Source organism: Hemitrygon akajei, chromosome 13 (genome assembly GCF_048418815.1).
Source record: "Hemitrygon akajei chromosome 13, sHemAka1.3, whole genome shotgun sequence".
Taxonomy (NCBI): domain Eukaryota; kingdom Metazoa; phylum Chordata; class Chondrichthyes; order Myliobatiformes; family Dasyatidae; genus Hemitrygon; species Hemitrygon akajei.
This window is the reverse complement of record NC_133136.1, coordinates 76,015,743-76,040,277: the sequence shown is the minus strand read 5'-3', so window position 1 is coordinate 76,040,277 and position 24,535 is coordinate 76,015,743. Positions and strand designations below refer to the sequence as shown.

At 41.2% G+C, this 24,535-nt stretch overlaps 1 protein-coding gene across 2 annotated transcripts in view; it reads right to left on the bottom strand.

Annotated features, from left to right (window-relative positions):
• ppargc1a (peroxisome proliferator-activated receptor gamma, coactivator 1 alpha) overlaps positions 1-24,535 on the bottom strand; it is a 563,573-nt gene that overhangs the window by 268,767 nt on the left and 270,271 nt on the right. The gene's annotated exons all lie outside the window — the stretch shown is intronic.

Sequence of the window (24,535 nt, the reverse complement as noted above, 5' to 3'; positions counted from 1 at the left end):
TAAATACACCCAACGATCTGGCCTCCACAGCTGCATGTGCCAACAAATTTCACAAATTCACCACCATTTAGCTAAAGAAATTTTTCCACATATCTGTTTTGAAAGGGTGTCCGTCTATCCTGAGGCTGTGCCCTCTTGTCCTAGACTCTCCCACCATGGGAAGGAAACACCTTTCCACATCTACTCTGTCTAGGCCTTTCAACAGTTGAAAGGTTTCAATGAGAATCCCCCCTCATCCTTCTGAATCCTAGCAAGTACAGACCCAGAGCCATCAAATGTTCCTCGTATGATAACCTTTTCATTCCTGGAATCATCCTTGTGAACCTCCTCTGGACTCACTCCAATTCCAGCACATCTTTTCTAAAATGACGGGCCAAAAACTGTTCAAAATACTCAAGGTGATGCCTCACCAGTGCCTTATAAAGCCCCAGTATCACATCCTTGGGCTTGTACTCTAGACCTCTTGAAATGAATGCTAACATGGCATTTGCCTTCCTCACCACCAACTCAACCTGCAAGTTAACCTTTAGGGTGTTCTGCACAAGGACTCTCAGGTCCCTTTGCATCTCAGATTTTTGGATTTTCTCCCCATTTAGAAAATAGTCAGCGCATTTATTTCTACTACCAAAGTGCATGACCATGCACTTTCCAACACGGTATTTCATTTGCCACTTTCTTGCCCTTTCTCCCAATCTGTCCAAGTCCTTCTGAATCCTACCTGTTTCCTCAACACTACCTGCCCCTCCACCAATCTTCGTATCATCTGCAAACTTGGTAACAAAGCCATCTATTCCATCATCTAAATCATTTATATACAGCATAAAAAGAAGTGGTCCCAACACCAACCCTTTCAGAACACCACTAGTCACTGGCAGCCAACCAGAAAAGGATCCTTTTATTCCCTCTCACTCCCTCCTACCAATCAGCCAATGCTCTAACCACGTTAGTAAATTCCTTGTAATATCATGGGCTCTTAACTTGGTAAGCAGCCTCACATGTGGCACCTTGTCGAAGACCTTCCAAATGTCCAAATGTACAACATCCACTGTATCCCCTTTATCTACCCAACTTATAATCTCCTCAAAGAATTCCAACAGGTTTGTCAGGCAGGATTTGCCCTTGAGGAAACCATGCTGACTTTGTACTATCTTGTCCTATGTCACCAAGTACTCCAACACCTTAACAATTGACTCTGACATCTTTCCAACCACTGAGGTCAGGCTAACTAGTCTATAATTTCCTTTCTGCTGCCTTCCTCCTTTCTTAAAGAGTGGGGTGACATTTGCAATTTTCCAGTCCTCTGGCACCATGCCAGATTCCAATGATCTTTGAAAGATCATTCTTAGTGCCACCACAATCTCCAATGCTGCCTCTTTCAGAACTCATCGTAGTAACCTAAGAAGACCATGTGACAGTTGATGCTGAAATGTCTCCAATCTTAATGTTAATTCTTTCATTTTCACATATACTGTCTTTCCTGCCGAGTTTTTCCAGCCAGTTTTTGGTCCCACATTACATCATATGCAGTTATGTGACTCTTTGGTTCCACAATGCAAGGCTTGATCTGTGTGACTCATGACTGTAGACACATTTTTGGAGGACCCTGCAGTTCATGTTACATGTGCTTCTGGATTCTGCTTACTCTTCCACTGCAATTTTGCACAATTTCATTGGGGCATTTTGGCACATAATAGCTCTTGTCAATGAACGACACAGAGCTAGACTGAACTGAACTGAACTGTACACTACGAGACCATATTGAGGATACTATGATTTGATGTTTAATATTTGGTGTGTTATTCAATTGCTTTTTGCTGCTTGCTCACATTGATCTTTTATTTCTGTGTTGTTGGATGTTTGATGTTTTCTTTGAATGGGTTCCATGGTGTTTCTTTGATTCATGGCTGCCTGTAGGAGGATAAATCTCAGGGTTGCATACTGTATACATACTTTGATAATAAATGTACTTTAAATCTTTGAATCTCTAACGTGAGGTGACATCCAGTGACTTTTTGCATGTGCTCCCAGTCTTTGTGGATCCAGATTTTCTTGCTAAATCTGAATCTGACTCTACTCTGATCTTTCACCAAGCCCAGATAAGTAACGCTGCTTTAGTATACACCTGGGTATTGTATTTCATAGTACCAGAATTTCCTTGGGCTGCTCTATCCTTACAATATGCTCAACAATTGTTGTAGTCATATCCATAATATGAGACAAAAATTCATTAAACAATTAACTTTTCCAAGTTATAGTGATGCAACTAAATCTTGTGACTAACTTTCCTTCTGAATGACCATTCAATTTTTAATGCTCCCTTTTCCCAAATAATCAGGTCTTCACACTGGCCATCATAACCTTCAAAATGCTAATGTACTCTGAATAATGAATTATTCTTGAGAGCCGGTGTAGACATAATGGACTGAATAGCTTCCTACTATTTTGTACCCATTCTAGGATGAATGGTTTTAAGCTATGACTAGAATTAGATTAAATGTTGAAATAAAACAAAAGCTTGTTAAATAAAATACCAGCTAATTGAGTTCTTCTATCAGATTTGAATATATAGATAATTGTATCATAGAACCATGGAGTCCAACAGCACAGAAATAGGTCTTCCTTGTTCGTGCCCATCATTTTGCCTTTTTACAATCTCCCATTTGTTTGCATTAGGTCTGCTTTCTTATGTTTTCTCCATTTAACTGCCTCATCTAAACACCTCTTAAACATAGTGACTATCTGATTCCACCACCTCCACAGGCAGTGAGTTCCAGGTAAGAATAAGCCATACTCTTCAAAATAAAACTAAAGTTCTTTCCTCTCATCTTAATCCTATGTATGTACTCATCGACTTGATATTCACACTCTGGGAAAAAGATTCTGGTTGCCTTATCTATGCCTTGTATTATTTTATGTAACTCTACTAACAACAGTATGTTCCCTGTGGTGATGACTACAACCCAAGAAGTAATATATTTAAAATAAAATCATTGAAGACTTTTAACTAGAGATGCCACAGCTTGAAAAAACAGTTCTTAAAACTATTAGCAGAACTCTGATAGTGGAAAGAAAACAAGCAGACTGCTTTGGCTGCTTATGGTTTTAAGACCATAAACCCGTAACACCATGAGATATAGGAGCAGAATTAGGCCATGTGGCCTATCAAGTCTACTCCACCATTTCATCATGGATGATCCTTTTCCCTCTCAGCACCAAACTCCTTCCTCCTCTCCATAACCCATCATGCCTTGAGTAATCAGCCTCTGTCTTAAATATACCCAAGGACATGGCTTCCAGAATCGCCTGTGGCAATGAATTCCAAATGGTTCATCACTCTCTGGCTAAAGAAATTCCTCATCATCTCTGTTCAAAATGAACGCCCCTCTATTCCGAGGCTGTGTCCTCTGAGCTTAGACTCCCCCACCATAGGAAACATCCTCTCTATCGAGGCCTTTCAACATTTGATAGGTTTCAATGAGATTCCCCCGTATTCTTTTGAATTCCAATGAGTAGAAGCCCAGAGCTATCAAACACTCCTTGTATGATGAGCCTTTTAATCCTGGAATCATTTTCGTTAACTTCCTTTGAACCCTCTCCAACGTCGGCACATCCTTTCTTAGATAAGGGGACCAAAACTGCTCACAATACTCCAAGTGATGCCTCATCAGTGCCATATAAAGCCATAAAATTACATCTTTGCTTTTAAGTTCTAATCCTCTCAAAATGAATGCAAACATTTCATTTCCCTTCCTCACCACTGACTGAAACTGCAAATTAACATTTAGGGAATCCTGCATGAGGATTGCCAAATCCCTTTTCACCTCAGATTTTAGAATTTTCTCTCCAGTTAGAAAATAGTTTACACTTTTATTTCTTCTACCAAAGTGCATGACCATACACTTCCTGACACTGTATTTCACCTGACACTTCTTTGCCCAATCTCATAATCTGTCTATTTCCCTCTGAAGCCTGCTTCCTCCACACTACCTGCCCCTCCATCCATCTACATATCCTCTACAAACCTGACCACAAAGCCATCAATTCCATTATCCAAGTCATTGACATATTACATAAAAAGAAGCGGTCCCAACGCAGACCCTTGGGAACACCAACAGTCACCAGCAAATGCTTTCCTTTTTCCTTACTCCTTGCCTCCTGCCAATCAGCCAATGCTCTATCCATGCTATTATCATTCCTATAATACCATGGGCTCGTAACTTGTTAAGCACCTTGTCAAAGGCCTTCTGAAAATCTAAGTACACAACAGCCAGTCCTCCTTTGTCTCTCGTTTGTCATTTCTTCAAAGAATTCCAACAGATTTGTCAGACAAGATTTTCCTTTAAAGAAACCATGCTGACTACAGCCTATTTTATCATGTGCCTCTACATACCCTGAAACAACATTTTTAACAACTAACTCCAACCACCTGAGGACACACTAACTGGCCTATAATTTTCTTTTTTCTGCCTCTTTCCCTTCTTGAAGAGTGAAGTAACATTTGCAATTATCCAGTCCTCCAGAACTATGCCAAAATCCATTGATTCTTGAAAGATCATTACTAATGCTTCCACGATCTCTTCAGCACCCTCTTTCAAAACCCTGGGGCGTAGACCATCCAGTCCAGGTGATTTATCTACCTTCACTCTTTTCAATTTCCCAAGCATCTTCTCCCTTGTAATGTATCTTCACTCACTTCTGTTCTATGACACTCTTGAACCTCCAGCAGACTGCTAGTGAAGACTGATGTAAAATACTTATTCATTTTGTCCGTCATTTCCTTGTACCCCATTACTACCTCTCCAGCATTATATTTCAGCCGTCCTAGTGTATATCTACTCTTGCCTATCTTTTACACTTTACATATCTGAAGAAACTTTTGGAATCATCTTTAATATTATTTGCTAGCTTGCCTGTGTATTCCACCTTTTCCCTTTCTATTACTTTTTAGTTGCCTTCTGTTAGTTTTTAAATGCTTCCCAATCATCTAACTTCCCACTAATTTTATATGCCCTCTCATTAGCAAATATGCCTTTAGGATGTATCTATACTGTACCTTCCGAATTGCTCCCACGAACTCCAGACATTGCTGCTCTGCTGTCATACCTGCTAGTGTCCCCTTCCAATCAACTTTAGCCATCCCCTCCCTCATGCCTTTGTAATTCCCTTTACTCCATTGTAATACTGATACATCTGACTTTAGCTACTCCTTTTCAAACTGCAGGGTGAATACTGTCATATTATGATCACTGTCTTCTAAGGGTTCCTTTACCTTAAGCTCTCAAATTAATTCTGGTTCATTGCTCAACACTCAATCCAAAATAACTGAACCCTTAGTGAGCTCTACCATGAGCTTCTCTAAAAAGCTATTTTGTAGGCATTCTACACTCTCTCCCTCTTTGGATCCAGCACCAACCTGATTTTCCCCAATCTAGTTGCAAATTGAAATCTCCCATGACTTTCATAACATTGCCTCTTTGCCATGCATTTTCTATATTCCATTGCAATTTGTTAACCACATCTTTGCTATTGTTTAGAAGTCTATATATAATTCCCATCAGGGTATTTTTACCCACACCGATCCCATGTCACCTCTTTCTAATGATTTGATTTCATGTTTTACCAACAGAGCTGCCACCCCACCCCCTCTATCTTCCTGCCTGTCCTTTCAATACAATGTGTATCCTTGGACATTAAGCTCCAAGCTATAATCTTCTTTCAGCCACAATTCAGTGATACTCACAATGGCATACATGCCAATCTGTAACTGGGCTACAAGTTCATTTACCTTATTCCATATACTGTGTGCATTCAAATATAACACCTTCAGTCCTGTATTCATCACTCTTTTCAACTTTTTCCCCCTTTTACATTGCTACTGATCCCATTGGCTGCAATTTTACCCCATCATCGGCCTGTCCTTGCTAGCAGCCCCAATAAACCAACTGCCCTATCCACAGCACTATTACTCCAGTTCCCATTGCTCGCCATGTGAGTTAAACCCTTAGCTCTAGCAAACCTGCCTGCAAGGATATTGGGTTCAGTTGCAATCCATCCCTTTTGTACAGGTCATAACTTCCCCAGAAGGTAACCCCATGATCCAGAAATCTGAAGCCCTGCCCCCTACATCAGTTCCTCTGCCAAATCATCCTTCTTACCCTCACTGATATGTGGCACAGACAGTAATCTAGAGATTACTATCCTAGAGGTCCTGCTATTCAGATTTCTACCTAGCTTCCTAAAATCTCTCTTCAGTAGCTTCTCACCTTTCCTACCTAGGTCATTGGTGCCAATATGTACCAAGAGTTCTCGCTGCTCACTCTCCCCCATTAGAATGCCATGAACCTGATCCACGAGATCCCTGACCCAGGCACTGGAAAGCAACATACCATCTGGGTGTCTCTATCGTGCCCACAGAATCTTGTCTCTATTCCTCTGACTATGGAATCTCCTGTCACCACTGCTGTCCTCTTCACCTCTTTTCCCTTCTGAGCCACAGTGTGAGACTCAGTGCCAGAGACCTGGTTGCTGCGGTTGTTGCTGCTCCTCCCCCGCTCCCCCCCCCCAACCCCGACAGTATGCAAAGTAGTGTACTTGTTATTGAAGGGAACAGCCACAGCGATACTCAGCACTGGCTGCCCATTTGCCTCCCTTCTCCTGAAGTCACCCAGTTGCCTGCCTCCTGAAACCTAGGGGTGACTACCTGCCTGTAGCTCCTACCTATCATTTCCTCAGTCTCCCATTTCTTCTAGTAGTCTGGCTCACCGAATGGGTACAATGAAACTTATTGCACACTTTGTTGAAAAATACAGTGGACTTTTTTTAAAAGTCTTTGATCATATTTGTGGCAAATGTAATCATCTATTCAATCTTGGAATTATTATGGAGTAGAATTCTGTGCTAGTTCCTGGCTTGGGTCAGGAAGAGGGGTCAATAGCAGGATAGAAACAGATTATCAGCAGTATCTGCAAACTTGAGCTATCTGCAGCTACTTCATCCATATATTTAAATCTGGCTTTGAGACTGTGCCTAAAGTTGCTGATGCAAGACAGTTAGCTTTCAACAATCTTTCTTTGACAGGAACAAATTGCAAATCATTTTTCAGGTCTATCTGCAATAACTTGGATAAATATATTTTGAATAAATTATTCATTTCATAATGCAAATGGCTAAGTTTCAGCAATATGACGCTCCACATGGCACCAGGTTGAATCTGAGCTTCTTGGTAGAGCTGACATACCGCAAGTTTTAAATGAGTTGAGTAAAAGTAAAACTTTACTTCCATCCAAGAAAATGGGGTCATTAAACCCTAACACTCCATTCTCTGTGGAAATATCCTGGTCTTGTTTTAAGATCTTTGCAGACTGTATTCTATTTTCCACTAATAGAAAACTATTATGCATTGAAGGCAGTTCAGAGATCAGCACTGAACTTTCTAGTATAATGGGAAAGAATTTTGAAAAGTTACATTATCTATATTCAATAAAATACAGAAACAAGTTATTCATTGTATGCTGTGAGTAAGAATTTAGAGGAGACACGTATAAAACAAGTTAGCCTGAAGCAAGATGTAAAATCATCAGGATGTTGCTCCCACAGATTACTAAATTATTTGGCATTGATTCCTAGATAAAGTAGTTAATGCTACGTTGATTAACATCTTCAATAAAGAGTTAGATAAATATCTAATTAGGAAGGAGTTGAAGGTTACAAAGCTAGGTACACAAAGCAGTAATTGAATGCTGTGTGAAATATGATGGCATTTGAACTGCTGGGACTACACATCTAACCCATTCGTGAAAGTTGAGGATGAGTAGTCTGTAAAATAAGGTCAGTATTTAGCAGTTTGCTATGATTATGTTGTGTGGTGGGGTAGGGGGGATCTAGATGGGGCTGGGAATTTGCATAATCTTTCATGACAGATTAAATGGATGGGTCAATGAGATGATGGTTGGAATTATTCATAGATTCACGAATATAAAGTAATTTAACTTTCATAATAATAGCATAGGGTACACAAGTTGTGATTTTTTTTTTGGTTTGCATTGTGGTGCAGCCACATTTGAGGCACTTTGTGCATATAGAAAATAGCCACTATAGAATGGATAAGGATACTGATGCTGAGCACCATCAAGGATACTAAGTGCCCAAAAGTTATAATACATTATTTTAACTATTAAGGATTCAAATAAGGTAATACACAGATATATTCTCTGGTGTGAATTTAGTGGCAAGGACTGATCAATTTGAATTTGTGCTGAATGAGTAAGAAGTGGAGATATAAGAAATAACTTTCCATAAATAGCTGATAAAGCATTATATGGTTTGACACTTAGTCACATGAAACAGAACAGAAACAAGCCCTTCAGCTCACTGACCCTGCACCAAACATCAGGCACTCATTTTTATACTAATCCTACTTAAAACCATTTCATTCTCTCTACATTCCCAATAATTGTCCACCCATCTACAAACTATTAGCAATTAACTGTGGCCAGTTAAATTATCAACCTGCATATGTTTTTGATGTCAGAGGAAAGCAAGGGACAAGGAGTAAACCTACACAGTCACAGAAAAAATGTGCATCTGTCAGGAAATGCAGAGGAGGCTTGACACAAATGCAGAACAGTGGAGACGGTTTAGTAGTAAGCAATAATTTCAATAATAAACCGCAATATAACAAGCCATGAGGGCCCACAAAACAAGGAGGAATGGATACTTAACATGATAAGGTAACTATAGACTAGGAGTAACCAGTTGAGGCTGGCTGGCTTGAATGAGAGAACATAGATTGTGGATGAAAGCTTGGTTTAAATAGTCTGCAGATGATAAGTTGGAAATGAGAGGCAAGTGACTCCTGTTAGCTGGGTGGAGACTGTGAGGTACTTGCCTGAGCAGGCCTGAAGGGAACCCCCTTCATACAGCCAGCAATGGCCCATGATGATCCAGATGGGGACTGGCATCTTTTTAGAATTAACTTTCTTTAGTAAGAGAGTGGTGAATCTGTGGAATTCATTGCCACATGCAGAGGTGGAGACCAAATCTTTATGTATTTTTAAGGCAGAGGTTGATAGATTCTTGATTGGTCAGAGCATGAAGGGATACGAAAAGGCAGGAGATTGGGGCTGACAGGAAAAATAGATCAGCCATGATAAAATGGTGGAGCAGACTCGATGGGTCAAGTGCCCTAATTCTGCTCCAGTATTTTATGGTCCCCGCCCAATTGACACCAGCACATAACCTGTGGCACCAAAGGTCCCAACATACTAGATAGATAGATAGATAGATAGATAGATACTTTATTCATCCCCATGGGGAAATTCAACTTTTTTTCCAATGTCCCAAACACTTGTTGTAGCAAAACTAATTACATACAATACTTAACTCAGTAAAAAATATGATATGCATCTAAATCACTATCTCAAAAAGCATTAATAATAGCTTTTAAAAAGTTCTTAAGTCCTGGCGGTTGAATTGTAAAGCCTAATGGCATTGGGGAGTATTGACCTCTTCATCCTGTCTGAGGAGCATTGCATCGATAGTAACCTGTTGCTGAAACTGCTTCTCTGTCTCTGGATGGTGCTATGTAGAGGATGTTCAGAGTTTTCCATAATTGACCGTAGCCTACTCAGCGCCCTTCGTTCAGCTACCGATGTTAAACTCTCCAGTACTTTGCCCATGACAGAGCCCGCCTTCCTTACCAGCTTATTAAGACGTGAGGCGTCCCTCTTCTTAATGCTTCCTCCCCAACACGCCACTACAAAGAAGAGGGCGCTCTCCACAGCTGACCTATAGAACCTACTAGACCACTAAGATAAGGAATGCCCAGACTGCATTCCGGTAAATCAGATCACTTGTCTGTCTCCTCCTACCTGCATACAGGCAGAGCCTAAAAAGCAAAGTTTCAGAGATCTGGACAACTAAGAGGTGGTTGTGGGAGGCAGAGGAATGATTACAGGATTGCTTTGAGTCAGTGGACTGGACTATGTTCAAGCATTTATCCAGAGATCTGAATGAATTCACTATGGTTGTAACAGACTTAATTAAAACAGGTAGATGAGTTCAAAGGTTCATTTATTACCAAAGTATACAACTTTGAAATCCTACTCCACATAGTGAAACCAAGAAAGAAAAGAACTGCAGCACCATCATCAACCCCTAAATCCATGCTCACCCCACAAAAAAGGAATAGGCACATGAGTGTGTCCCCACTAAATCATTCAGAGTCTACACCAAGCAGAAGCTCTGGATGAACCATGAGATCTGAAATTTGCTGAGGGCCACATCAGAGGCATTTAAGTCTGGAGACCAAGAAAGCTACAAGAAGTCCAGGAATCATCTCCAGAAACCCATCTCATGGGTGAAATGAGGATTACGGATCAAACTTGAATCAATGAGGGACGCTCGACAGCTGTGACAGGGCTCACTTTGACCATCAGAACATGGAGGAACCATCATGAACCAGATTTCCCAATGATTCTTTGATATCAGTATCTAAAGCTGATGGTGCTTCTTCAGGAGGGTGAATCCAAGGAAAACATCTGGACTGGACTAGGTACCTGGCCATGTATTAAATACCTGTGCTGACCAACTGGCTGGTTCACTGAGATCTTTAACCTCTCACTTCAGCAATGTGTGGTACCCACCTGCTTTAAGCAGTCTTCATTTATTCCAGTGCCCAAGAAGATGATGACCTGCGTCAATTAATAGCACACAGTTGCACTTTCATCCACAGTGACGAAGCATTTGAGAGGCTGGTGATGAAACATATCAACCCCTGACTGTGAGATGACTTGGATCTGCTCCATTTTGAACCGGAGCAGCAGATCTACAGCAGATGCCATCTGATAGGCTCTTCACTCAACCCTAGAACATCTGGACAGCAAAGGTGCATGCATCAGGGTGGTCTTTTTCAATTACAGCTCAGCATTTAATACCATCATGCCCTCAAAACTAATCCATAAACTCCTAGACCTTGGCCTCAATATCTCTTTGCGCAATTGGATCCTGGATATTCTCTCTTGTAAACCCTAGTCAGTTCTGATTGGTGACAATATCTCCTCCATGATCTCCATCAACACAGGTGCACACAGGGCTGTGTGCTTAGCCCCCTGCTCTAGTTGCTTTACACTTATAACTATGCGGCTAAGCACAGATCCAATACAATATTCAAGTTTGCTAATTTCACCACTATGGTGAGCCAAATCGAAAGTGGTGGTGTATCAGCATATGGGAGAGAGATTCAAAATTTGGCAGAGTGGTATCAGAGCAACAACCTCTCACTCAATGTCAGCAAGACCAAGGAACTGATTGTAGACCTCAAGAGAGGGAAACAAAAGATCCATGACCAAGTACTCATCGGAGGATCAGAGTTGGAGAGAGTTAGCACTTTAAATTCCTGGGTGTTACTATTTCAGAGAATCTATCCTGGACCCAGTGTCCTGTAAGTGCAATTGCAAAGAAAGCTTGGCAATGCCTCTACTTCCTTAGGAGTCTGCAGAGATTCAGCTTGACATTTAAAACTTTGACAAACTTCTCTTTATGTATAGTGGAGAATGTGTTGACTGGCTGTATCATAACCTGATATGCACACACCAATGACTTTGAAAGGAAAATCATACAAAAGGCAGTGGATTCCTAGTACATCACTGGAAAAGCCCTCTCAACAATTACAAACATCTGCATGAAACACTGTCTTTGGAAAGCAGCATCCATCATTAAAGGTCCCAACCACTCAGGCCATGGTCTTTTCTTGCTGCTGCCATCAGATAGAAGGGACAAGAGCCTCAGGACTTGCACCACCAAGTTCAACATTTACTACCCCACAACCATCAGGCTCTTGACCAAAAGGGGATAACAACGCTCACTTGCTCATCCATTGTGATGTTCCCACAACCAATTAACTCACTTTATCAAGTTCTCATTATTTATTGCCATTGATACTGTTATAGTTCCTGTTCTATGATTTGCTCAGTATGCCTGCAGAAAAATGAATCTGAGGATTGTAGATGGTGACATATAGGTGACATATACAGTGCCTTTAATAAATATTCACCCCCCCCCCCTTGGAAATGTTCATGTTTTACTGTTTCACAACATTGAATATCAGTGGATTTAATTTGGCTTTTTTTGACACTGATCAACAGAAAAAGACTCTCTCATGTCAAAGTGAAACAAATCTCTACAAAATGATCTAACTTAATTACAAATACAAAACACAAAATAATTGATTGCTTAAGTATTCACCCCTTTTAATATGACACATCAAATCATCATTGGTGTAGCCAATTGGTTTTAGAAATCACATAATTAGTTAATTGGAGATCACCTGTGTGCAGTCAGGGTGTTTCAATTGATTGTAGTAAAAATACACCTGTATCTGGAAGGTTCAATTGCTGATGAGTCAGTATCCAGACAAAAACTACACCATGGAGACAAAAGAACATTCCAAGCATCTCTGCAAATAGGTTATTGAAAAGCACAAGCCAGGAGATGGATACAACAAAATTTCCAAGTCACTGAATATCCCTTGGAGTATAGTTAAGTCAATCATCATGACATGAAAAGAATTTGGCACCGCTGTAAATCTGCCAAGAACAAGTCATCTTCAAAAACTGTGACTGTGCAAGAAGTGGGACAAGTGGGGGAGGCCATCAAGAGACCTATGACAGTTCTGGAGGAGTTACAAATTTCAGTGGCTGAGATGGGAGAGGCTGCATATACAACTGTTGCCCAGGTGCTTCACCAATCACAGCTTTATGGGAGAGTGGCAAAAAGGAACCCACTACTGAAAAAACACGAAATCTCAGCTAGAGTTTCCCAGAAGGCATGTGGGAGACTCTGAAGTAAGGTGAAAGGTTCTATGGTCTGATGAAACCAAAATTGAGCTCTTTGACAATCAGACTAAATGCAATTTTTGGTGTAAGCCAAACACCACACATCATCAGAAACACAAAATCCCTAACATGAAGCATGGTGTTGGCTGAGTCATGCTGTGGGGATGCCTCACTGCAGCAGTCCCTGGAAGGCTTGTGAAGGTAGAGGGTAAAATGGATGCAGCAAAATACAAGGAAATCCTGGAGGAAAACCTGACGCAGTCTGCAAGAGAACTGCGACTTGGGAGAAGATTTGTTTTCCAGCAAGACAATGACCCCAAGCTACACAGGAACAGCTTAAAAGCAACAAAGTTAATTTCCTGGAGTAGCCAAATCAGAGTCCAGACCTCAGTCTAATTGAGAATTTGTGGCTGGATGTGAAAAGGGCTGTTCACTCACAATCCCCATGCAATCTGACAGAGCTTGAGCAGTTTTGTAAAGAAGGATGGGGAACAATTGCAGTGTCCAGATGTGCAAAGCTGATAGAGACTCAATCCAATGAAAGTCTTTTTCCGTTGATCAGTGTCAAAAAAGCCAAACTTAATCCACTATTATTCAGTGTTATAAAACAAAAAAATGAAAACTTCCAAGGCAGGTAATACTTTTTATAGGCGTTGTATGCACTTAGATAATGCAACTTATTTTGAGCTTTTTGACATGACTCCATCAACCAGCAAACCGTGCACAGTGGACCACCTTCCAACATCCCAGCCTGGAGGTGCAAGCTCAGGTGAGCTAAACGATCCATAGTCAAAGGGCTTGAGGCAGGACATGTGGAACATAAATGTAATCCTGATGTACTGTGGCAGCTTGAGACTAGGTTGATGCAACGGGTAATCTTGAAGAGACCAATAAACCAAGGTGAGAGCTTGCAGGAGTTGGTGTACAGAAGCAGATCTTGGGTGGACAACCAGACACATTCTCCTATCCAGAGAAATCTGGATGGGTGCTGATGGTGGTTAGCCTGGCAGCAGTAGGCACGGTGAGCAGCTGGAATGGCCCTCCATGCCCTTTTCCATGCATTCTATCAGCAAATGAGGGTCCAGGCAGTCAGCACCTCCATCACTGGCTCCTTGGCAGGGAACAACAGGGGTTGGTATCTATAAAGCACTTCAAAGGGTGACATACCTGTAGTAGAGATAGTGTGTAGATTATGGGGCAGCTCACCCCAGAACAGATACTTTTTCCATGAGGGAAGGTCAAAGGTGGCAAAGCATTGCAGAAACAACTCCACTTGCCAACTGGCTCTTTCTGACTGTCGTTTGGTCTGCAGGTGATAGCCAGAGGACAAACTCAATGAGCTGTGGAGGAGGGAGAAGATGGCTCACCAGAAGTGGGAGATGAACTGTGGGCACCAGTCCAATACAATGTCCTGGAGGACATTACCTACATAGAGACACTAGATGGAGGAATTGGACTGGGCACATTGAGGGCAGGCAGCGTCAAACTGATGTACATCTGCGATTGTGGCAGGTGAGCAGAACCAACATTCAACATAATCAAGTCCATTTGTCACCTGGATGGTCAAAGAGGCGTGAGGAGTGGGCCCACTAGAGTGCCAGCACGCACATGCAGTTGTCAGGTGCATCAGCCAGAGCAGGCTCATGCTGTAGGGCCTGGCAGATCTGGTTTTCAAGGTCCCAGGTGATTGGGGTGAGGATCTGGAAGGATGGAATGATGGGCTGAGGGTTGATCTCCATTTCAGCTGGGCTGAATTGTCATAACAGGGTGTCCACTTAGTGTTTATGAAGCTGGGTCAATAGGAGATGATGAAGTTGAATTGCTCGAAGAAAAGGACCCAACGGACTTGACATGGGTTGAGTTGGCAAGTCTGTTGAATGGGTATGAGGTTCTGGTGGTCAATCCACATCAGAAAGGATGTGTGTTTCCCATCAGCCAATGTTTCCATTCATCCAAGGCCCATTTGATGATTATTAACTCCCTGTCTCCTACTCCATAAAAGTGCTATGTAGAGTTGAATGTGCATGTGAAGAAGGCACAAAGGTGTGTCTTCCCATCCAGTCTTCACAGGGACAGGATGGCCCCAGCGCCGGAGTCAGATGCATCCAGTTCTCCCACAAAAGATCCAGAGTTGAAGTGATTGAAAGAAAGGGCCCGAGGGGGTGAGATTACCAGATAGAAGGCACCTTGTGCCTACCTGGTTGTAGCACTTCCCCAGACGCAGTGGGCATTGTGGATGATCGGCGGCTCCGCAGTAAGTGAACAAGCTGTTTCTCCATATGCGTTCACACTCTTGGGGAGGGGGTGGTGTGAGGGTCAAGGGAGCTCTCCCTAACTGCATGGGTTCTGGAGGCATTGTTGATGAAGGTCCTACAGCCTGAAATGGTTTTGGGATCTGAAATGAGGTTCCAGCAGATGAACTGGAGAGTTGTTCCATCAGACTCTTGTCAACTCAAAGGACCCGAGTGATGAGGCCAGAGAGCATTTCCCAGATAGATAACTCGTCTTTCAAATATTGGTAATGGGCCAGCAGCGTTACTACATTCTAGCAACACTCTACCGTGATGGTCTTGAATTCCAAGGTGTGATCCAGCACTGAGCATGAGCCTTGATGCAGGTAAAGTACCTGATCCTCTGCCCCCTTCCACTTCCTGGATGGGAATGGGGATTGGAATTAAAATTTGCTTTGTTGGTTCATGGCCTCCTTTTCTGCCACATTGAGGCCACTCTCAGGTTGGAGGAGCAACACCTCATATTCCATCTAGGTAGCCTCCAACCTGATGGCATGTACATAACAGCGATTTCTCCAACTTCTGGTAAGTTTCTTCCCTTCCCATTTCCTTCATCTTCATTTCCCCACTCTGGCATCTTAGTTCTTCTCCTTACCTGCCCATTATCTCCTCCTGGGGCTCCTCCTCCTTCCCTTTCTCCCATGATCCACTCTCTATCAGATTCCTTCCACTGCAACCCTTTGCCTTTTCCACTTATCACCTCCCATCTTCTTACTTCATCCCCCTCCCCCATTTGCATGGCTTCACCTATTACCTTTTAGCTTGTCCTCCTTCCCCCACCCCCCCCATCTTACTCTGGCATCATTCCCCTTCCTTTCCAGTCCTGATGAGGGATTCTGGTTCAAAATGTCAACAGTTTACTTATTTCCATAGATGCAGCCTGACAAGCTGAGTTCTGTGTGTGCTGCTCTGAATTTTCAGCATCTGCAGCATCTCTCATGTTTTGACATGGGAAAAAAAAATCTGATGGGTTTGTGAGTGGTAATACCTGTTTGAATTTTGGGGTACAATTCCATCTGGAAACCTCTGCAATTACATTCTATTTTTAAAAAAAACACACATTTGAGATACTGGAAACTAAGCACCAGTGATGTGAATTTCCTAACTATTGTATCTATACCTCAACTTCACACCTCCCTGCATCTCCTACCTTACTGCTGTAGTCCTCAATGTTTTTGCTGAAAACAAAACCCACCTTAGTTCTGAAGATTTTAATTCATCTAGTTTCAATAACTCTTTCAAGCAAATCTGCAAATTTCCATGACCTCTTGCATAAATGTGATGTGCTAACTCTAATTTTAAAATCATACCCTTTTTTGCATTCAGCTCATTTATAAATACTCATTCAAATACTGACAAACAAGTCTCCATGAAAATGTTGCCATCTGGTCGCTACAAGGTTGGGGAACATATCACCAGTCTTTCATCACTGATGGCTCTAAATGCTGCAATATGCTATCATACAAGAGCATGTGGGAGGCCCTGCACAGAAGATGGTAGCAATTCAAAAAAGGCAACTCTACAGTATTGTCTTTTAGGTAATTATTGATAGACAATAAGCGTTGGTCTAGCAGGCAAGACTTCATGTTGCAAATGAGAAAATAAGGACAGGGTAAAAGAGGCATTGACAATCCTTTAGCTTAGACTATGAGACATTGGAGATACATAGGCCAATCCCCTGTTCAGTAGATACAATTAATTACAGAAACATTGATGAACACCAACCAGCTTTGTGAGAAGAGGCTCATCGTTGAGTGGGCACATGACACAGTACAGGGAAAGCAATTCAGATCATGCACAGCTAACAGTTCTTTTGTCACTGAAGTCTATATCTACCATGAGTACCTTGAAAGTGAGAACCATGTACCAGGCAGGAAATCTCACTATCATAGCAAATGAGATGGAAAGGTAGAAACAATCAATTCTTGGATGTCATCTGGAGAGATTCGACTTACAGATGGGATAGAAGTCATCTTTTCAGGCCATCAGAGCAATGATACAGCATATACAGAGGGTGTAGCCTTCATGATGAAACCAGAAGCACATGGAGCCATGATCACATATGGGAAGCCATCAGTTGCAAAATCATCACTGCCAGCATTAAAACCAAGCATAAGATAACAGATGAAGTTATCCAATATAATGCACCAGCAAATGATGCTAAATGAAGAAGACAAAGATGAATTATACAATGCATACAGTGGAGTCATCAGCTGAAGGAAGTAAAAAGACCTGACCATTGTCATGGGAGATTTCAATGCCAAAATAGGCAGAGATAATGGAGGATATGAACAGGTGATGGGGAAACAAGGTCTCGGAGAAATGAACGGAAATGAGGATTTATTTGATACACAAGGCAACAAGGATGTCACGAAACAAGGTAACAAGAGAACCAGATCAACCATGTATGCATCAGATGAGTACAGATGAGGCTAAAAAGAAACTACACCACCCAACCAGTGACTGGAGTACAATGTGAGCTACCTGAAAGACAAAGAAACAGTTCAGAGATTTGCCCTTACACTTTCCAACGGGTTCCTGGCACTTGAGGACCTTGATATTGAAGTCGAATGGATTGCTATCAAAGAGACAATAAAGTAAATTTGAGAGGAAGTGCTGGGAAAAAAGACATTTGAGTATAAGGAGTGGACTGCACCAGGAAAAAACAAGAGGAGAATACTAAAAGAAAAATGCAATAGAAGCAGAACTAGGAATGAGAAAACGGAAGCACAGAGCAAATATGACAAGGTACTCAAGGAGGTATGGAGAAACTTCAAGAGGGACAGGAGAGAGTACAAAAACACTCTTGCGTCCCAAGGAAAGGAAGCCTCAGCGAATGGGAGTATGAAAGAACTATATGATATGAAGAAACTAGCTGGCAAATTCAACCATATCAACATCCAAACTAAAGAAAACAAACAGTTTCAACATTGGGCACCGTACTTCAATAAGCTTTTGAACAGACCACCTCCTCCGGAATTTCCTTTAATTCCATAAGTACCATCAGATTTGGAAGTCAACTGTGCCAGGCCATCAAAGAAGAAAATCATGCAGGCAATCAAGAGCCTAAAGTCAAGAAAAGCAACAAGCCCAGAGGCACTGAAGGCAGATCTTAAACTTTTGGCATGTATCCTATACACCACATTCTGTAACATCTGGGACAATGAAGAGGTGCTATAAGAGTGCAAGGAAAGTCACATAATGAAGCTCCCAAAGAAGGGTGACCTACAAGACTAAAAGCTACAGAGGTATATCCTTAATGTCTATGGTCAGAAAGGTTCTGTAACACCTTCAACAAGCTGCTGGCACAACATTGAAGGACCAGTAAGCAGACTTCACTCCTGCACAGACCAGATAGCTCCCTTAAGAATAATTATAGAACAACCAATTGAATGGAATACTACATCAACTTTGACGACAAGAAAGCCTTCGCTAGCTTAGACAGAAACAACCTATGGAAAATTATGAAACATTATGGAATATTGCAGAAATTTATCAATATCATCAGGAACTCCTACAACAATATATCATACAAAGTCATACATGTGGGAAAACTGTCAGAAAACTTTAATGTCAACACTGGGGTAAAGCAGGGATGTTTGATGGCTCCTTTCCTGTTCCTATTGGAACCTGTTCCTGCAATTTGTTTGGTCTTCAAGATCATGATGGGTTTAGAGAGGGTAAATAGAAATAAACCACCATTAGTGGCTGCTTTAAAGAAAAGGATGGTAAGATGAAGAATGGAAGAAGATATGACTTTCTTATGCTGGGAATGGTGTCAAGCTGGAATTTATTGCTTGTAAAGACTTTGAAAGGGATTTGGAGAGCCACCCAAGGGAAATTAAATTTCAGGGCTTTGTGGGATTATGAAACAGACAAGTGAAAAATGAGATGAAATCCAGTGGACTCTGTGGAGGCAAATTGATAACCTAGGGTTTGCAGATGACATTGCCCTACTGTCTAGCTCAAAACAACAGATGCAAGAGAAATCAACACCTTTTACCCCTAACTCCACCATGCTGGGTCTAAGACCAAATGTAAATAAAATGAAAGCAATAAAGGTAAACTGCACTAGCAATAGACCCATAGAGCAACAGCCCTAGAAGAAGTGACTTCCTTTGTCTATCTTGGAAACATTGTGAGTATACGTGGTGGAACGGATAAGGATGTCAAACCAGGATCAACAAGGCAAGAGTATGTTTCAACATCTTAAAGTGTGGACATCCAGAGTCATAATCTTAACTCAAATCTTAAAATAATGCTCCTATCTGGCTCTGAAACCTGGATAACAACAAAGAAGACATTACAAGATCTGCAGATTTTTATCAACCAGTGCCTGAGATGGATCCTAAACATCAGATAGTCTGACAAAGTAACCAACCAGACACTGTGGGAAAACACCAACCAGCAATCCATAGAAATGGAGGTGGATTAGCGGCACCTTAAGGAAGCCAACCAACAACATCACCAAGCAGGCATTAAAATGGAATCCCCAAGGAAAGAGGAAAAAGGGACATCCAAAGAACATATGGAGGAGAGACGACAAGGCTGAAATTAAATGATGGGGTTACTCCTGATCCACTCTCGAGAAAGTGGCTCAGAACAGAGGATAATAAAGACAGGAGGACATTGATGGCCTGTGCTCCACTGGGAGCTAAGGGGCCAAGAAGATATGTGTAGGGCAGCAGAAACCACACAAGCACAAGCTAAGAAGCTATACAGGGCAGAAATAACAGTGTATGCTGTAAAAACAGAGGAGCGGAGCAGAAAGCATTTCCCTAAGTAACAGCAAAGCAAAAAAGAAGGCTCAAACAGCAAATCTGGAGGTAGTCACCTTCTAAAGACGTGTCCAGCTTATAGAAAGTCCTGTAATAAGAATCATTTTGTAATGTGCTGTAAAGCTGGGTCTACCAAGAGAAAGGTGCATATGGTTGTTGAAGAAATGAAGGAAGTCTTTGAGGATTCCCTACAGACTGCTGGTGCTGGTGAAACAGAATGGATTGTTCCAGTGTCTGTGAATGAGACAGCAATTCCATTCAAGCTTGATGCCAGAGCCCAGGTAGATCTGTTATTGATGGATAATTACAAAACTCTCAAGCCTCTCATAACGGATTCACAGACCAAACATGACCACAGTTCACTCACAGGAGAGTACACAGATGTCTTTGAGTGGCTTGGATGCTTACCTGATGTTACTCAAGAAACTCGTAACAGCTTCCATAAGAGCTCCAGAGAGGTTATGCAAGTCAAGCACAAGAATTCCACCTTCCATAGGCAACTGTACCAGCTACAGAAGCATGATAATCAGGACACCAGTGCTGAATTGAGTGATCTTTATGAAGAAGTCACAAGTATTGCTTCCACATCATGCAGCTTTGGTTCAAAATCCGCCTTTTATCGACTTCCAGTTAAAGACCGGAAATCAAAAATATCTCCATGATCCTCTCTGAATTTTAAGAGAAAAAAATTTAAAAGTAAGGAAGATGAGGAGATCCTAAGTCAAAACAACTGTAACAGTTCAACACAACCAACCAGAATTGTTAAAGACAAAATGCAGTCAACAGACGGAGCTCTGTGAATTGAGACAGAATCAGTTGGAGTTTGTGCAAAGACTCACTGATCACATGGATGCAGTCCAGAGCTCCATTATAGGGCAGGTGGAGCTAATTATGGTCAAACAGCAAGAGCCAAATCAGAGACAAACAGATAGGATCTTGGCAGAAAGATGTGAAAGAAACAAACTTGTTGATCAGATTTCTCAGAAAGAGACAAATATTAACATACCATATACAAGCAATACACCTGTGGAGACTTTTAGCAGACCAAAAAAGATCTTTAAACCACCTCAGAGACAGATTGAAAGTTGTTGAGTAAAAAAGGGTCTGGCTAAAGTATGTAGATATCTTTGTTGGAAAGGATTATTGTTCATTGCAGGTTTATGGGGACATAGTGTTGTCTTTGTTTTTTTAAGGATGTGTTATTATGTGTGTGTGTGTGTGTATATAATAAAGATGGGCAGGTGGGGCTCGTCAGCCTTGGATGGCAGCCCACCTAACAGAAGGAAAACCCCGATTTCAAACCTCCACTGCCTTGTAGCCATACCCACCCATGGGAAAGGAGTAAACCCAAGGAAGAATTCTGGAGCCAGGGTCCCTAATGCAGTTTGATATTGTTTACAACTTCACTCGGGCAACCTCTGTGACGACAGTGATGCCAAGCTGTAATGGTACTTTCCCTTCCCTTGGACTACATCAGTGATATAGAGAGGGGGATCCCACTGCATGGGCAACAGTCGGCTCTTCAAATCTTCCCGCCCAGACTTGCACCCTGGAGAAGACAGTCCACCAGAGGCACATACGCATGATGCCCTGGGATCAACAGCTGCTTACTGATAAAGAACTTCAGTTCCCAGTGGACAATGCTGGCAGTTTACCTGGAATTGAAAGCTTCAATGGTGACCAGGCCACATGTGCTCAGTGTTGAACAATGTTGAGTAATAAAATGTTCTAGCATTTAACCATGCCAAGTTTGCCTTTATTAAGAACAAACACACACAGTCTACCATCTACAAGGTAAATGTTAAGAATACCACAAAATATTGTTTATCACTCTGTTTGAGTACATTCCCAACTACATGAAAGGAGGATCAAGTGTTTGGATGTAACTTAGTGAGGATTCCAACATCTGAAACTGTATGTCTCACTTTCCACCCCTTTACGGTATCCTCCAAATCAAGAGCAGAGAAGCAAGATGCCCATCCCAATGTTCATCTCCACATTTCATATTAGTTGACTCAAAGCTGTCTCATGACTTCAAGTTATAATTGAGCACTATGGTCCTAAAAGCCAGTAACTAAACTTGCAATATATACTGTCATTGCTAGAGCATTGAACAGATTAGTTCACAGCTCATGTTCCAGTTCCAAAGTTAATTATAGTTACATGGAACTTTGAACAGAGTGCACCAATGGTTTTCAATCCCCTTAAGCAATGGAAAATCATTACTCTGTACAGCACCATTTTAACACCTATTTTCATGCATGAATTTCTAGCCCTGAGTTTACTATTAACATAGTGCCATTTCTCTGGCACTCCTGTGTTGTTGTTGGCCTTGCAGCACAGAACACAACTCGGCAACCATCCAGTTTCCATAGTCAAGGCGATGTGGGAACTTGTAGGCATGATAATAATAGGCATTGGTGTTGTAGTTCTATTAACTGCTTTTCGCTGTGGCATGTCTCTCATGCAATACCATATTAATCATGAAATACTGTTAAGACCTAAAAGTCCATCTCATATCAATTATGTTACCATGATGTGCTGACCACAAAATATTGCATCTTGTATTTAAACATTTCTTCACCATTGCAGTACCATAAAAGTTAGTAATTTATGTCATCCTTCTCCATCTGCACTCTTTTTTAGAAACCTTCCCAACATATTAATTAATTGACTTTTTAATAAACTAGTGCACAAAATTTAATTATATTTGGTCTGAATTTAAGCCTAAAATTACGATTGAATTAATGAAGAATAGATTTCTTTTAAATGCCAGACGATGTAAAGCAAGACCATGAATGGAAGATCAAACTGTACAAGAGACAAAATAGCAAATAATTCTCAGTACTTTATGAAAGCGTGTGGCTTCCCTTAGGCTTAGTCCAGATGGGCTTCAAAAGCAAGCAAGATCATATTGATAAAGCCAAATTATAATACCTTCAGTCTAATTAAATTTTTTTTCATTATTCTGTCCATTTTAATGTAGATCACGAATGTGCAGTGGCATCCTTAATCATTCTTTTTTTCCATCATTACCTTGCATCAGTTGAGAAATAAGCTGAGTGATCCTTCTCCGAATTTCCAGACTCAGATCTGACATTTCATTGGTGAAATGAGTCGGAAAACCTATCCTCAGTTGCCGCAGAGTTCACAGTTAAATTAAACATGGCACGTGTACAGATCTTTCTTTAATAATTTAATGAATTCTTATCCTCAAAGTTTCTAACTCTCTCCAACCCACAACATTTGCTTCCTGACATTGCATCAATGGATCTTCCTGCTTTTTAAATGCCAGCTGTTATTAATGTGGCTCACACTTTATTTGGATCTTTCCTGCTGCTATCTACAATCTGCTCTTCTACTCCTTCTTCTCCTCATTCATTTACTTTTAGTTATGTTTCACTGACTATTGTATGACTCCCGGGCTAAAACAGAGAAAATCAACTGACTTCTACCAATTTAATCTGTAGAAAATAAGGATTACAGTGAATAATTTTGGAATAAAATGTCCCATTACCAAATCTCTCCCTTCCCCACTCCAAGTCCACTCACTGCTCCATTCTACCATGATCACATTTTTAGGAGCGTGATTCAAATGTGTTTGGTGGGGGGTGGGGGGGGGGCGGGTAGTAAAAGGCAAAGTGGATTGATCATTGCAGTCGATGTTCCAAGTCATTGGAGCCTAACCTGTTGCCCTCAAAGAGAATTCCTGGTGGCTATTCTCAACAAGGCAAGAAAATATTTTAACAATTACTGACTGAAATTTTAACCCTGTTTCTCTTTCTACTAATCAAAGTGGCTGAATATAGTCAGCATTTTAAATTCTTTGTTAAGAGCGAAGAGCCAGGAGAGCTTCGCAAGGATGCTTTAGATTAATATTACACCTATCTACCCGTGTTCAGCATAAACCCAGGCTGGAATGATTGAGACCTTTACTCGAGGACTGCCTTGACAGTGCCTACCCTGGCAGCTGCAACTCAGATTTCATAAAGTCAAACACAAAATACAATCCGAAAAAGGATCCAGCACTTTCCTGGCTTATATGATGAATAAACTCTTCTCAGGCTTCCCGCAGTATAGTTATTGATTTTAACCGACATTTCAATGACAAATTTGCCATCCCTGATGAAGATGGCAGAGCTTGTCATCAAAATGCTGGGTAAAATTGATATCTGCACCCAGCTGGAAGCCCAAATAAAAAACAATCCATTGGAGTTTAGACACTTATATCATAACTTCCAATGAATAATCTACATTTGGATCTTCACCTTTCATTCTTAAAACAGCTTAATCTGCATTCTTTCTTTCATTCTATAAACACTGCAAACATATTAATTGCATTAATTAGGGATATTAAGAATAACAGAGACAGCACTGGTGTTGACTGATGGACTGATGACATTATGCCTTGTTGTTTTGCCTGTTGTGGCAGTTGCTACAACTTAATCTTTTGTTGAACTCTGTTTATTCAGCTTCTCCTGTGGGTATGCCAAAAAATCCATATGTACTTCAGAGCTCTGCTCATCAGATACTGTAATGCATATATATATATAAAAGCATTCTTTGAAACTCTTAGTGTGATAAAGCACACAGTCAAACTCAGCACTGATGTAACATATTTTGAACACTTAGT